This window comes from Sinocyclocheilus anshuiensis, unplaced genomic scaffold (assembly GCF_001515605.1).
Source record: "Sinocyclocheilus anshuiensis isolate Anshui unplaced genomic scaffold, SAMN03320099.WGS_v1.1 scaffold881, whole genome shotgun sequence".
Classification (NCBI taxonomy): domain Eukaryota; kingdom Metazoa; phylum Chordata; class Actinopteri; order Cypriniformes; family Cyprinidae; genus Sinocyclocheilus; species Sinocyclocheilus anshuiensis.
This window is the reverse complement of record NW_015558695.1, coordinates 1,659,427-1,674,390: the sequence shown is the minus strand read 5'-3', so window position 1 is coordinate 1,674,390 and position 14,964 is coordinate 1,659,427.

Genomic DNA, 14,964 nt, shown 5'->3' with positions numbered 1-14,964 from the left:
CTCTAGTGGCTGTAATCATAAAATGCAATTTTATGTAATTTTTCCCCACCAGATGGCATCAGAGACACTCAGTTACCTAGGTCCTGATGGATCATCATGTTTAAAGATTACTGAAATAAATGAACTTTTCCACGACATTCTAATTTATTGAGATGCACCTGTAAATATGCAGAAATTGTGTTTTTCTTTGTTTTGTTTTTTTGGTGAAAAAATTTATAAAATATGCTAATTTTCATAAAAAATATCCAGAATTTCATGTGAATAAAATAAAAATCACCAACAAATAATAAAAAAAAAACCTACATAAAAAATTAGAAAAATGGACCAATATAAGCTTTCTGGACCAAAAATTAAATTAGTGTCATTTTTGGCCTTCGGGTCATTTTGACCTGCGAGGGGCACTTTTGTTATAGGTTCGGGAGGCACGGATAAAAATGGCTGAGTTGTAAATAAAACAAAGATTATTGGATGTTACATTTACTACCAATTTCTGAGGGGAAATTCTTTTTTCAGTTGTAGTCTCATATTCCACCCCCCCAGAAAATGTATAATTTTAAATCCAAATGTTTCTGACAAAATAATAATTTTCTTCTTAGACTGAATTTTTTTACATGAAATAAACGCCTGTAAATTCCCACAAGCCATAAATCACGGCTATAAAGCATGATTGATGTTTTGTGTCATCAGACAACATATTACCCTACCACCAGGAAATGTATATCTCACAAACTGGTGAACGTTCTTGTTCAGATAAGCACTTCACTGTCAAGATTCTGCAGCAGAAGAAAACACTATTTGATATATAAATTCATCGCTTGCCCTTTGCTGAAGATAATAATCATACTTGAGAAATGACCAGCATTCTAACACCAACCACAGATACTAAGATAATGTCCCGCTGGAGGTTTTGCTATAGCAGGGACTAAAATTGATCTTTGAGTCATAATATATAACATTCAGTCTCAATGCAATGCTGATCCTGTGATTCAGAATAATAATAGACGTCATTGTGCGACGGTAAATTCACAGACTTGCATCCTGAAATGTTTTCAGATTAAACTGAGGGCAACCTCAAGGTCCACGCTAAATTACTATTGATTGCCACTCTCTGTTCCTTTTTAGCTTTTGTCTATTGATGCAAAACTAACAGATGTTGGAATCGGGAGAGAAATTAATAAATAAATAGGCTACATTTTAGCATTCAAGTTATTTTTAGTGCATGCCACCAATCTCTCGCTCTCTCTCTCTCTCACTATGAGGTGTGATTTTCTGGCAGCGTGATCAGCCTGGTGGATTAAATCTGAGCTGAGCATCTTGTTCCACAAGCCTGTCGCTTTATCACCTTTCCGTATACCACATTTCAAGTCTTTGTTCCAGATTTTTAGCTGCAGCAGTTAATTTGTACAATCAGAGATGACAACTACTTCAGAGCAGGCAGTGGGACGCAGAGAAGGGAGAAGCTTAGAAACTCCTTTGTTGCATCACAGGAGCACTATTCAGATGTCACTGGCTGTAAGTTCTATTGTAAAGCCGCAGAAGTAGGCCTGATCATCTCTGTTCTCACATCAGGGCTATTGTTTGTTCAGTGCTGGTCTTGTAGAACCAGACTTTTGAGTATCGGCGTAAAGTCTGATCCACTCTGCAGCTTATTCTGGCCAAGAACTGACAACTTTTTCAGTAAAGCAGCGTCAAAACTTCCAACAAATATACATGGATTTTCATATGTACATCACATATGCACTCACAGAATTATATATAAAAGATAAAATGCACATAGTAATTTTTTTTTTTTTTTAAACACAATATGGTAACACGTTACAATTAGGATGTATATGTTAATACTATCAATACTTAACCTGAACCAAAATGAACAATTCCTTTAATAAATAAAAAAAGGTTAATAAATGCTCTACAAATATCATTAATTGATACCTAATGTGTTATCTAATATGTTATATATTACCCTTAGTGTGAACAAAAACATAGTTTATATAACACTATAATGCATGAATTTCATTCCATTAAATAAAAATGTACACCTGCAAAAGATAAATAAATGAATGAATTTTCTGTGAACTGTCATCAATTTCTGAGCCATTTTTTCAATTATTTTTAATTAAATGATCTCCAGGTCATTTTTTTGTGGATGTATGAAGTAATTTCCTCTCAAGTTCACACAGGTGTCTTAGGAGAATAACCCCTGGTGTAGTTCATTAAAATGCTTACATGTTGAACATATAATGCAAAAAATATTTTTCAGTATTTTTGCTGTTTCTTTTGAGCATTTCTTTTCTAGCTTGCTTTCTACTTTAGTTGTCTAATAAACCTTGCATTGTATATTCTGATTATTCTTGGCTCTTTGATGAATTGCTTTTGTTCCTGATTTTAAGTCGCTTTTTTATAAAAATGTCTGCTAAATGCATACATGTAATATATTGGTTCATATTATGCAACAAGTTTCATTTTGTGACATGTTTTAATACAAAAGTGTGCTTGTGCTATGTTTGTTTAACATTAAAGAATCTTGTTTTATATTCTGAATCAAATACATGTATACATTTTAATTGTTGCTTAATTCTTTTTGGGACCATTGCATGTTGTGGGATGCATACAAATACACAGGTGATTCTGTATGTGTATTTTAATGCAATATATAATTTTAATGCATGTGTTTTTATGAGCTTGAATGTGAGGCAGAAAGCAAATGCAACATTTCAGATAAAACATCAGATTTTACAGTTTTGCATTTGCAGACACTTAAGGCATAACTTCTGTCATCTGCTGCTGTAAGTAGCACTAAATACTACCAATCTATGGGTAAGATAATTGTTTGATAGCTCCAAAATTCACAAACCTATGTGCTTTAGTTACACGACATTCTGCCTCCCCAAGAAGAAACGATTCCCCTGTGACAACTTTAGCACCTCCAGCATCTCTTTTACACACAGTATACTGTGGTTAATGGCTGAACTGTGGATGGCTGCTAGTCTTTATATCCACCTGCCTGGAAGATGAATACAAGGCCTTTAATTCCACCCATGGCTCTTCCTCTGACTGAGTCAGCCCGCTTTCAGACAGGAGAGACCACAAGGGCTGCTGAGGCGGCACATTCACTTTTTATTTGTATGCGGTGTTCACGCTTTGACGCACACTGTCAGATCACATCCTCTCTAATGAGCTCTGGACTGATAGCTCCTGTAACACTGCTCCTTTAATTCAGGAGACACTCGCCCTATCATTGGCTTCATAACTAAAGCATGGTGTCACGGCCCGCTGAGAAAATTCAAGTTCTGCGAGATGGACATCAAGATTTAAACAGAAGCAAGTCAGCCAGGATAACACAACTTGGACTTTACTAAAGTTTGGAGGCATTACAGAGCAAAAAGCATGTCTGCTTGAAATAAAGTACCGTATTCAGACCAAAAAAGCCAAGGCGATCAATCAACTGCTTTTTTTTTTTTACCTCAGTCAGAAGTCGCAGCACAGAAGGACCCGCCTTGCCTCAGGTTCACCTCTGAAGGACGGACCATTGTGTCCATTAAGGTTCCCTGCAAGATGAAGTCTCAAATATTTAGAAGAAAATGTGGCGATGTGTCCAATTTCCTGCAGCCCACGGTCCAGTCAGGCAGGTGACAGAATGATGTTCTTGCTGACGAGAAAACTGTTTAATGAGATTTCTTCCCCAGCATGCAGTAATAGCGATGATCAGTTTTGGACAATAGACGGTGATGAGAAGTAAATAATTGATTATCCTGCAGGCACAGAAGCAGAAATGATGGTTTTATGTGAAGGCCGATAGAAGGACACTGGATGGGACAAGCAAGTTGGATCAGCCATATTAATCTGAAAAGACTAGGAGAGTCTTCATTGATTTAGAAGTTTCTAGTGCTTCCAAGAGAAGTTAATCATTTTGGGCAGGTAGTAATGAGTGCATTCAGAGTCCTTGAATGAATCAAATACTAAAATCTAAGGACATGTAACAAGATGTCATAACCAGGGGCGATGCAACATCAATCCAGAGACAAGAAATTATTAGAGACTTTGTCTGGTGTTCTAAAATATTCAGTTGCACTGAGTGAAGCATACATGAATGTTCATCATTTTCCTGTTATAGCATTTAAACTCTGTAAGAATTAGATCTCCCGGATCACAAAAACCATCTTCAGACAGGCAATTAAATTGAAACTGTAATCTACAGCAGTTTATAGATTGTGTCATGTGTTATGTGTGATAAGATTACAGCAATTGATTTGCTGGTTGATAACTTTGACAAAATGTGCCTATGGAGACATAAACAGTTCTTTCATTTCATGTCTTCTCCACATTTGTGAATAAATCTGTAGCACAGAATCAGCTGTTCTCCTTATTCATCAAAATGCACCTACTCCATTGAGTAACTTTAATATTTGCATTTGACATTTACAATACATGTACAATACATTACATTACAATGCATTACATTGATATGTTAATCCTATAGAATAGAACTAAAACAAGTAACTTGACCAACATGCATTTTATAGTTCCATATCCACTGTCACATTGATTCACATTGCATCAGTGGTCAAAAAGAAAAAAACATATTTTTGCACTTTTTTAATCACTAAACATATAATTCATTGTGATCCACTAAATGTATTGCTTTGTTGGAAAAAAATCTTTCATTTAATATTAAAGTCTCTTTGAAATTATTTACCAACTGAGCAAGTGGCACAGACTAAGAAGAAATGGTACAGACTAAACACAACAGAAATGTCACCATAGATACATTTTGGCAGAGTTATTAAACAACACAATTTAAAGACTCTCAAGTTAAAACAAAAGCATTCAAAATATTTAATGGCAGTTGGTTTATTTACTTGAATAGAGCAAATCCCTAATGCTGGCAAATGACTGGCTGTGAACATTAAATCATACACAACACAAGAAAAAATTTATAAATTGATCTGCATATTTGAACAGTTGCAATCTAGATTAGCTTTGTTCAATGCTGATTTCAGCATGTTTGGTATGTAATTAGCCTACTTGTCTGAAATCAGTTTCTGTAACCCAGAGAGCATGCACTAATTTCTACAGTCACTTAAACACCAAACAGAAAGTCATGAATACTCCTTTATGTTCCACCCAGTGAAGTTGAACATCTCAGAAACCGGATACTGCAGAACGTCTCGGTTATGTATTGTAACCCTCGTTCCCTAAAGTAGGAAGCGGAGACGTCATGTCGGTGACCGACGAATTGGGAATCTCGCTAGAGAGACCAATCGACTTCGAGTGTAAACTAAACGAGCCAATGCACATTGAGCTCACATTGAGGGGATGGAGGAGCTCGACAGGGTCTACAGTACGGACACTCTGGAGCAGTTTTAGCAAGCCGACACTAAACCGGGGCCTCTCCGTGCCTCTACCCGTTTGAGGATCTGCTTAGAGACGGCATTCCCCTTCTGCCGGCCTCCATGACAGACAAAGAGCTGGTCTGAGGTCCTGAAGCTTCGCGTCCTGTCTATGTAGCATCTCAATGATCGGACGGGACAAAGCAAAGCTAGGGCTGGGTCTGCCTCCTCTGGGGGCAGCACTTGGAGGCTCACCACCTGATCCCTGAAGGGAGTAATGGGAACCTTGGGCACGTAGCCGGGCCTCAGGATTACCTGGGAGTCAGCCGGCCCGAACTCTAGGCACGAATCGTCGACCGAAAATGCGTGCAGGTCCCCTACCCTCTTGATGGAGGCCAATGCAATCAGGAGCAGAGTCTTCATTGAAAGAAACTTCAGCTCAACTGACTGCAAAGGCTCAAATGGGACCTTTAGTGCTTCAAGCACCAGAGACAGGTCCCAAGAACGTATGGAGGGAGGTCGAGGAGGATTCAACCTTCTCGCCCCCCTGAGAAACCTGATGACCAGATCGTGCTTCCCCATCGTTCTCTCCTCTATGGGGTCGTCGTTAGCTGAAATAGCAGCGACGTAAACTTTAAGGGTGGAGGGAGACAGCCTTCGCTCCAACCCTTGCTGCAAGAAGGAGAGCACGACTCTGATCGGACATCATCAGGGGTCCTCTCGATGAGAGGAACACCACTCGACAAACAGGTTCCACTTCATGGCACAAGCGTGTCTCGTAGACGGTGCTCTCGCTGAAGGAATGGTGTCAACTACCTCCTGGGGTAGGTCACCTAGAACCTCCACGTCCCGTCCAGGGACCAAACATGAAGTTTCCAGAGGTCTGGACGCGGGTGCCACAGGGTGCCCCGTCTCTGAGTCAGTAGATCCTTCCTCAGAGGATTCTGCCAGGGAGGGGCTGTCATGAGGAGCATCAGTTCCGGGAACCAGGTCCGAGTGGGCCAGTAGGGCGCCACAAGCAGGACCTGCTCCTCGTCCTCCCTGACTTTACACAGTGTCTGTGCAAGAAGGCTCACTGGGGGAAACGCATATTTCCATGCGGACCAGCACGTGCTTGCCTAGTAAGCGCCCTCTGAGACGGTTCAAGGCAAGGCGTACTGCTAGCAACTCTAGGCAGTTGATGTGCCAGTGCAGTTGTGGGCCCGTCCACACACCCGAGACTGCTTGCCCATTGTACGTGGCCCCCCAGCCGGTGGTGGAGGCATCCGTGTGTACGACAGCATGCCTCAAGACCTGTTCTAGGGGCACTCCTGCCCGAAGAAATGTGAGGTCTGACCACGGGGTGAAGGTTTTGCAGCAGGCCGGTGTGACTTGTACCCGGTGAGTGCCGCAGTGCCACTCCCACCTTGGGACTCGGCCATGAAGCCAGTGCTGAAGCGGTCTCATATGAAGCAGCCCTAGCAGCGTACCTGCTGCAGCAGCTGCCATATGCCCCAGGAGCCTCTGAAATTGTGTCAGTGGGACCGCCGTCCTGCCTTTGAACGAATTCAAGCAGCTCAACACCGACTGAGCACATTCCTCTGTGAGGCGTGCTGTCTGTTCGACCGAATCCAACTCCATACCGAGAAAAGGGATCCTCTGCGTCGGAGGGATCCTCTGTGTCGGGGAGAGTTTGCTCTTTTCCCAGTTGACCCGAAGACCCAACAGGCTGAGGTGCCTGAGCACCAAATCCCTGTGCTCGCACGACTGATCCCGAGACTGTGCTAGTATGAGCCAGTCGTCGAGATAGTTGAGGATGCGAACACCCTGCTCTCTGAGGGGAACAAGAGCCCCTCCGCAACTTTCGTGAAGACATGGGGGGACAGGGACAGCCCGAAGGGCAGGACCTTGTACTGATATGCCCTTCCCTCGAACGCGAACCACAGAAAAGGTCTGTGGCCCGGAAGGACTGAGACATGAAAGTACGCGTCCTTCAGGTCGATCGCTGCAAACCAATCTCGGGGACGGATGCACCCGAAGATGCGTTTCTGCGTTAACATCTTGAACGGTAGCCTGTGAAGGGCCCGGTTCAAGACACGCAGGTCCAAGATCGGTCGTAACCCACCGCCTTTCTTGGGTACAATGAAGTAGGGGCTGTAAAACCCCGTCTTCATATCGGCTGGAGGGACCGGCTCTATCGCACCTTTCACCAATAGGACTGCGATCTCCGCACACAAGACAGGAGCATCGGCCGCCTTCACTGATGTGAAGTGGATGCCCCTGAACTTGGGGGGACGTCGGGCGAACTGAATCGTGTAGCCGAGTCTGATGGTCCAAAGGAGCCAACAAGACGGGCTGGACAGCGCTAGCCAGGCTTCCAGATACCGTACAAGCGGGACCAGCGGAACCACCGACGTACCCGCAGTGGGGCAGCGAGGTGGAACGCAGGGACCCAGCTCGGGCAGCACGTGGACCGACCAAAGCGGGGTCTGAGTGTGCGGTGCAACACTTACCTGGTTCCAAGGTTGGGCAGAGGGTGCGTGAGTATGGCCTTTGATGACGCTCTCAAACCGCCCGCTGCTGCTCACTGGCAACAGAGGAGGATGAGTGTGATCCGGCTCTGGACCGTCCACAACTCTCCGTGCCCTCTTGAGACCCACAAATAGAGGAAATTGCTCTTTTGTTGAGTGTTTGGGTACCACCGACCGAGAGGTCAGTGGCGGGATAAAACAAAACAAAAGATTCTCCGCCCAGCCCTCCTCTGGGGGAGGGAGTGGTGCGTTCACCATCTCCCGAAGAGCAACTCCCTCCATCTTTGCGTCGCCCGTCTCAGGGCCTCTTGCTCTTCCGCTTGATCGACCAACCCACTGCAGAGCCGTAACACCCACACAGAGAAGCTCCTTTGAGCGCGCTGACTCGTCCGTTCAACGAAGCTTGAACGATAGCAGAATGATAACACCGCTCGGCTCCGAAGCGAAAAGCTGAGTATGCGTTGCATCTGCTGCCTATTTATACTCGCGCTGCGATCAGCGGCAGCTGGATGCAATCATCACATGTCAATGTGCATTGGCTCGTTTAGTTTACACTCTAAGTAGATTGGTCTCTCTAGTGAGATTCCCAATTCGTCGGTCACCGGCGTGACGTCGAGAGTGACCGACTGAAAGGGAACACTGTTCACACTGAATGAAAACTGCTACACTACGTAGAAAAAAAAAAAAACAGCCAATCAGAAAGATATTAAGCCAACTACCGTACCAATGAAATCTCACAATGGGTGGAGTTAGCCAGCAACCTTGGGTGAGGGGAGTGAAACCAAAATAGTGAAAACATAATGCGTCTATCTGTGCTATAGTCACTTTTCTCACGGCTGCTTAGGACAAAAAATCTTTCACTTTAACATGTCGTTACACATGGTAGTGTAAATGTTTTTGACAGGCAAATAATAAATAATATGTGTTATTAACTTACTTTGAGCTTATACACCTCAAAATCAGCTTGACTGAAAATGTTTTAGGTCTATTTTAGAATTGTCTATAGTTGTTACGTTTTACCCATTAATGCAGCTCACTATCATAGAATATTTTAAAATAAGAATAAGAATGAGAAATATAAGAATAGTAAATAAAACAGAATAAAATATACTGTATGTCAAACTTCACTTACAAGTCATGTATATATAGATGTTTCTTGTAGAATTTTCTTGGTTGTCACATGAGACCTGAGAGTCGTCTTACAGAGTCTATATTATAGGGTTTATTGACTTATTACTGTGGTGCCAATGTAAGCTTGACAGTAAGTTAATGACTGGACACAGTGGAGAGAAAATTACACCTCATTCTCACCTATCAACAGAGCTGACTACTAAATAAAGAAGCATCAATCAGAAGAATTTCACATCATTATAACCTAACATTAACCTAGAAACATGTGCATGTACTGACACTCAAACTATGTACAGATTACACACTGAAAATATGATTTCATTGTTATTAATTTCATTTTTCATTTTTGTTGGGAATAAACAAAGTTTGAAGATTTTGAAAAGTTTACCACACAAACAAACGTTTTGGGGAAAAAATAACACCACAAATTCATGCCATGTCAAAAATAGCGTAAGCATTCATGTTCTTATAGAAACTCTTAATCACAATTTGTAAACTCTACATTTTCTGAGAGTTCTGATTTGTACCACCTGACTGCACAACATCATGTGAAAACACTTAAAGGCACACCAAGGGACTATGCTGGAGGGAAAGGATCTTCCGGTTTCTGGGGAGTGTCCGGGCCCGAGTCAGAACCAGCCTGCCAGCCACTCAGCAGACAGGCCTGCCGGCCGCGGCTCAGTCAAGCCCGCCGACCACGCCTTTCACCCCGAACCTAAAGGGGAATCTAAGGAGGAGAAGGCGGTCAGCTCCAGCCCCAGAGCCCACGCCAGTGTGGGCCCCAGCCCCCGAATCCAGCCCAAAGAAGGGCTCCAGTTCCCATGTCCAGCCCAAGGAGGGCTCCAGTCCCCAAGTCAAGCCCAGGGAGGGCCACAGTTCCCGAGTTAGGCATACGGAGGGCCTCTAAAGACAATATTCTCCCCAAGGATTTTTTTTGGGCGGGTAGTAGGGGTCCATCCATGGAGGCCAGGCCGAGAGCCGAGCCCAGGCTCCCCAAGCTCCCTTTTCTGCCATGGCCTCCTGAACTGTCTGCTCCGCCATGGCCTCCTGAACTGCCTGCTCCGCCATGGCTTCCTGGTCTGCCTGCTCTTCCATGGCGCCCCGAACTGCCTGCTCCGCCATGGCACCCCGAACTGCCTGCTCTGCCATGGCTCCCAGAGCTCCCTGCTCCGCCATGGCTCCTGAGCTCCCTGTGCCGCCATGGCACCCTGGACTGCCTGATCCGCCCTGGAGGTATTCCCCGTGTCCCAGTCCTGCACCAGCCTAGAGGGCGCCCCCCCGGTGGAATTGTTACGGCGCGGGACACGCCTTCCGGGAGGGGGGAGTAATGTCAGACTCTGTCTGGAATTGCTCCCCGTGTTCCTTATGTCCTTATTTTGTCTTCCTGTTTCCTGTTCCCATTATGTTCCCTGATTAGTTCCATTAGTTCCAGCTGTGTTATTAATTATCTTCATTTGCTCCTGTGTATTTAAAGTGTCCGCGCTCCTCCTGTAGGCAACCGTGACACATATAGACATACAATAATACTAGCACAGATTTAAATAACAATCAAATTACACAGATACATTTTGCCTTATAGTGTTGCCATAGAAAGTCCAAGGACATGAAATGCTCTGTCCAGGTTGCCATCTAGTAATCTCGGTAATTACGACATGCCGTGAACACAGAATATTTTTAGGTCACTAATCAAATAAGTAACTTGGTGACATTGAACACATGACTTACTGTATAGGTGGTCAGATGTTCTTACTTCTACAGAAGCACAAGATTATTGGATAAAGTCTCAGATAAAGCTCAGATAATATGCATATATTTTAATAATAAATATAATTCTGTAAAAAACTGAGCAATTAATAAATCATTTAGAAATTCAATCATTTAAAAGGCATTAATTTCAGTTCTGCTATAATCTGTCAATCAAAATCTATGAATCAGAAATATCTGATCTGCTTTGCAATCCAACTTATAAAAAACAGCTACCTTGATGAAAACATTAATATTAAGCAATTTAGTTTTAATTAACAACACTTCAGTCAGTTCTTGCCATATGATAACCTCTCTGGTGCTGTTAGTCACTCCTCTCTTTTGCCACCTGGTGGATTTTGAAGGTTTTTAGTCTAATCAAGTACTTATTTGGAGATTAGTTCTTATTAATGAAGCTAAATTTGAACCCAGGCTGATTAATCAGCTCAATTACAGAAGGTTTAAGTGTGCTATATTTTTCTACCATGAATTAGGCCGAGCATCAGGCATATTTGGTTCAGTTAAAAAGCTGCTCTCACTTTGATCATGCTTGGTGTCTGAGTGTCCATGTGCAGTCTTGTATGTAAAAAGTGCGATGTGAACTGCGTTAACCGTACTCACCGATAAATCCTATTACCGACTTAGCAAGTAATATGCTATGATGGGTTTCATGGCGCCTCTTTGGGGGGGTTTCTGCTTACCCTGACACTTCAGTCCCATCTCAAATGGATGACAGCGTGACAGTACTTTGCCATCGTCCAAAAAATCAATACACTTTTGAAATCTGCTCCAACGTGTGTTACGGTGAAGCTAAAACTTCATGATTTATAGCTCATGAAGATAGTCTGCAGCGAAAATGTCAGCTTTCATGGCCTGTAGGTTTGGCCGTGCTCTCAAAGCGAGACAGGGATGAGACAGCAATGAGACCTAGAGGAGATGCTTTGCTAGCTGGTCTGAGTTCTCGGGGCTTTATGAAAAACAACAACACGACCTTTTCACAAGATTATGCACATTTAAATGAAAACTGCTCAAGAATGCATGCATATTAAGTGAATATTTTCCTAGCTAACATAAACATGTTCTAAGAACATTTGCAAACATTCGCATTAAGTTAGCCTGCATGTTTTTTAAATGTTCAAAACGACCAGTTTTTTAATTTATCGAGAATGTTTCTTATTGGCTAAGTGAACGTTAGAGGAATGTTCCATTCTATAATTTTGAAAACATTATGAGAACATTACACTTAAATGTTCTCTCGACTTTTAACTTTTAACACCCATTTTTGTATTTAAAGAACATTTTTCTTGGTTATGCAAAGGTTTTTATTTTGACACCATTATAAAAACAACATTTCTATTTCTTATGAATTAAGAATGAGTCTTCCTGGTTATGTGAATGTTAGAACAATTTTCCATTTTATCTATTGAAAACGTTCTAAGAACGTTCCCTGTTAGCTGATCCTTAATGATTAAAGGACTTCTTTAATACATCAGTCATGTATAATGTTCCAAGATTTTTTCTTCCTAAGATTCTATTGATATTATGAGAACATTCATTAAAAACGAAACACATATGGGTGTGTCATGATGAACACTATGAGCATTGTCACAATGTTTTCTGCTAACTTTAAAGAACATTCAGCAAATATTAATAACATCATAAAGGACCGAGAACATTGTTTCAAGAATGCTTCCTCTCAGCATTATGAGAACATTTATCAAGTAGGGCCTACTAGCCTAACATTAAGGACGTTCTGAAAGCATTGTTCTGATTGTTTCAACATTACTAGAACATATTGATAATGTTATTAGAACGTTCCATAAACCTTTATTTTAAGAATGGGTTGTACTAACATTTCCATAACCTTTAAATAAGTGAAAGTTAGCCTATGGGAATGTTAGCTTGGACAGCAAATATTTACTGTTATGTTTGAAACATTAAACATTTGAAAAAAACTTTTTCTAACACCGGGTAGAGGAACGTTTTTCAGCTGTAATGTAGGGTTAACACTGCTTTTTACCCAGAGTAATGAGACCCTGCTCCGGAGAACATTTGCGGTGCCAAAAGTGTGCTAAACGACGCGGTGTATGTATGTGTACGGCTACGCTTAGCAACCGACAGCCAATCATGTGCCTCATATTCACGACACATGCTTTGGACAGTCACGGAAACAAGTAAATTGAGCTTTTGAGGGGAAAAATGTCAAATCGTGACGAAAAATGCGTCAATTAATGTGAAGAAGGGTTACAATAGTTTTATTGTTGCCTTTATAGTCCGAGAAGTCGATTCAGGTAAAGTTACAGGCGACAATATATAAATACAAGGATGCGCAATGCTAAAGTAACGTTAAACAAATTATGGAAGAATAGGGGAATAAAATTCGAAGGAAAAAAAATAACATTAAGCTTTTCACACGGAACCCTGGGTAGCCTACCATGTTTCTGTGTTGAGTGCTAAATCAGTTGAGAACTAACTAGTTCTACAAAGCAACATAAATGATTTTGTCCGAATATTTTGAAAGCATTTGCATCATTTGCATTCGGTACAAAAGTGTGGAGATGAAAACAACATTTCTGAGATTAAATCTCACTGAAGCAGAACTTTTGCATTCTGACATTTTAATCATAGCTGTTCGATGGACAGTTGGTTGAATAAATAATAGTGGAATTATACATAGGCTGTCACTGCCATATGTGCAAAGAGAAAGACGGCACTGATTTCATGTTTCCCATATAAGCCTGAGTATTCTTGATATATGAGCCAATGATTTGCTGTCGGATTAAAACAAAGCAAATGTTATTTTCTGCAGCATGCATACAGGTGACTGTTGTTCATGCTGATATTTAGCAAAACAGTGCCACCAAGAGTGTGTGATGGGAATTGCACCTACTGTTGCCACTTCAATAGATGGCGCTATTTCACGAAGTATCAGGTCAGTTACTGCAGGACAGCTTGAGCTCTGGAGGTGGACTGAAATTATCTCATCAGCAGTCTCTACATGTGTTTTGTGAAAGACAGGAAAATTGGTTATCTCGGTTTAATTCAAGCACCCAGTGCATTTAATCGGCAGAGTTTGCTGTGTAATCAGGGCCAGAAATTACCCGAGATAAGAGCCGTAAGAGAAAAAATACCATCCTCAAGCATTTGAAACTGTTAATTTAAGAAGTGCACTGTGAGCTCTGCAGATTTTTAGCATGATTTACTCATTCTAATGGGCCTTAAGGGAACTAATTGGATCTAGAAGCTCTATAAGGCCTAAATCAAGCCCACCGCTTTAGATAACCAGAGATGCAGTTACCAGTTTTTCATCTGCTCAGAAATGGAGTTTAAAGAAAGAGAGAGTGTGTGTATCAGAAAATCTCCTTTCACACACAGATTCATATTCTTTCTCTGTCTTTGTCGTTTCACACAAAGCGTCGGTCATGAGTGAGTGACTGCCTGTGGATGTGATGGATATATTGGTTCGGCTGTAATTCAAGGCAGAGGATTTAATGTGTGGTAGTGGCGTGTGAGTCATCAGGTCACACAATAATTCAGCAGCTGTTTCCTCTTGCAGATGTAAATTGGTTGCCAAACATTAGCCTGTGGCAAGAATCTCTCCTTGACTGCTTGCATCTCTGTATTCATATGTTACATTTGTCATATTAATAATGGCATTATACAGAACAGTATTGCATGTTCTTTTGAGAAAGTAGGACACACACAAGGGTATTGTCTTTATGTTGAAAGTATTCCTATTTTCAATGTGTCTGTTGATTATTAAAAGCATGTGCGACATTTGACTCTTGAGTCAGGGGGGGCAAGAAAAAAATATATATATATATATATATATATGAAATAAATAAATAAAAGCAAAAGTGTTTTTTTCTGATGTAAGCATCAAAACAATGCCCTGCCATATTGCAACTACACAAATTCTTGTTTAAATACATATAGAAATAATTAAACGTGATTTAAGTAGGCAAATAAATACAATAAATTATGTCCGTACAGTATCTGTGACTTTACAAACCACCCAACGGAATGGCCAGAGGTCTCATTTTCCGGCATTCGATATTCGCAAAGCTAGGGACCGTCTCTAAAGTTACATACGACATTGGTATACACTTTTCTAACTTCAATATCAGTTGAGGAAAATTACTTACAGTAACACAACCAACTGTGAAGTGTTCATGTAGTTCTCAGTTATAATGCACACCTTTTACATTTTTGATATTTATTAAAATAAACTGTCAAATCATATTTAAATA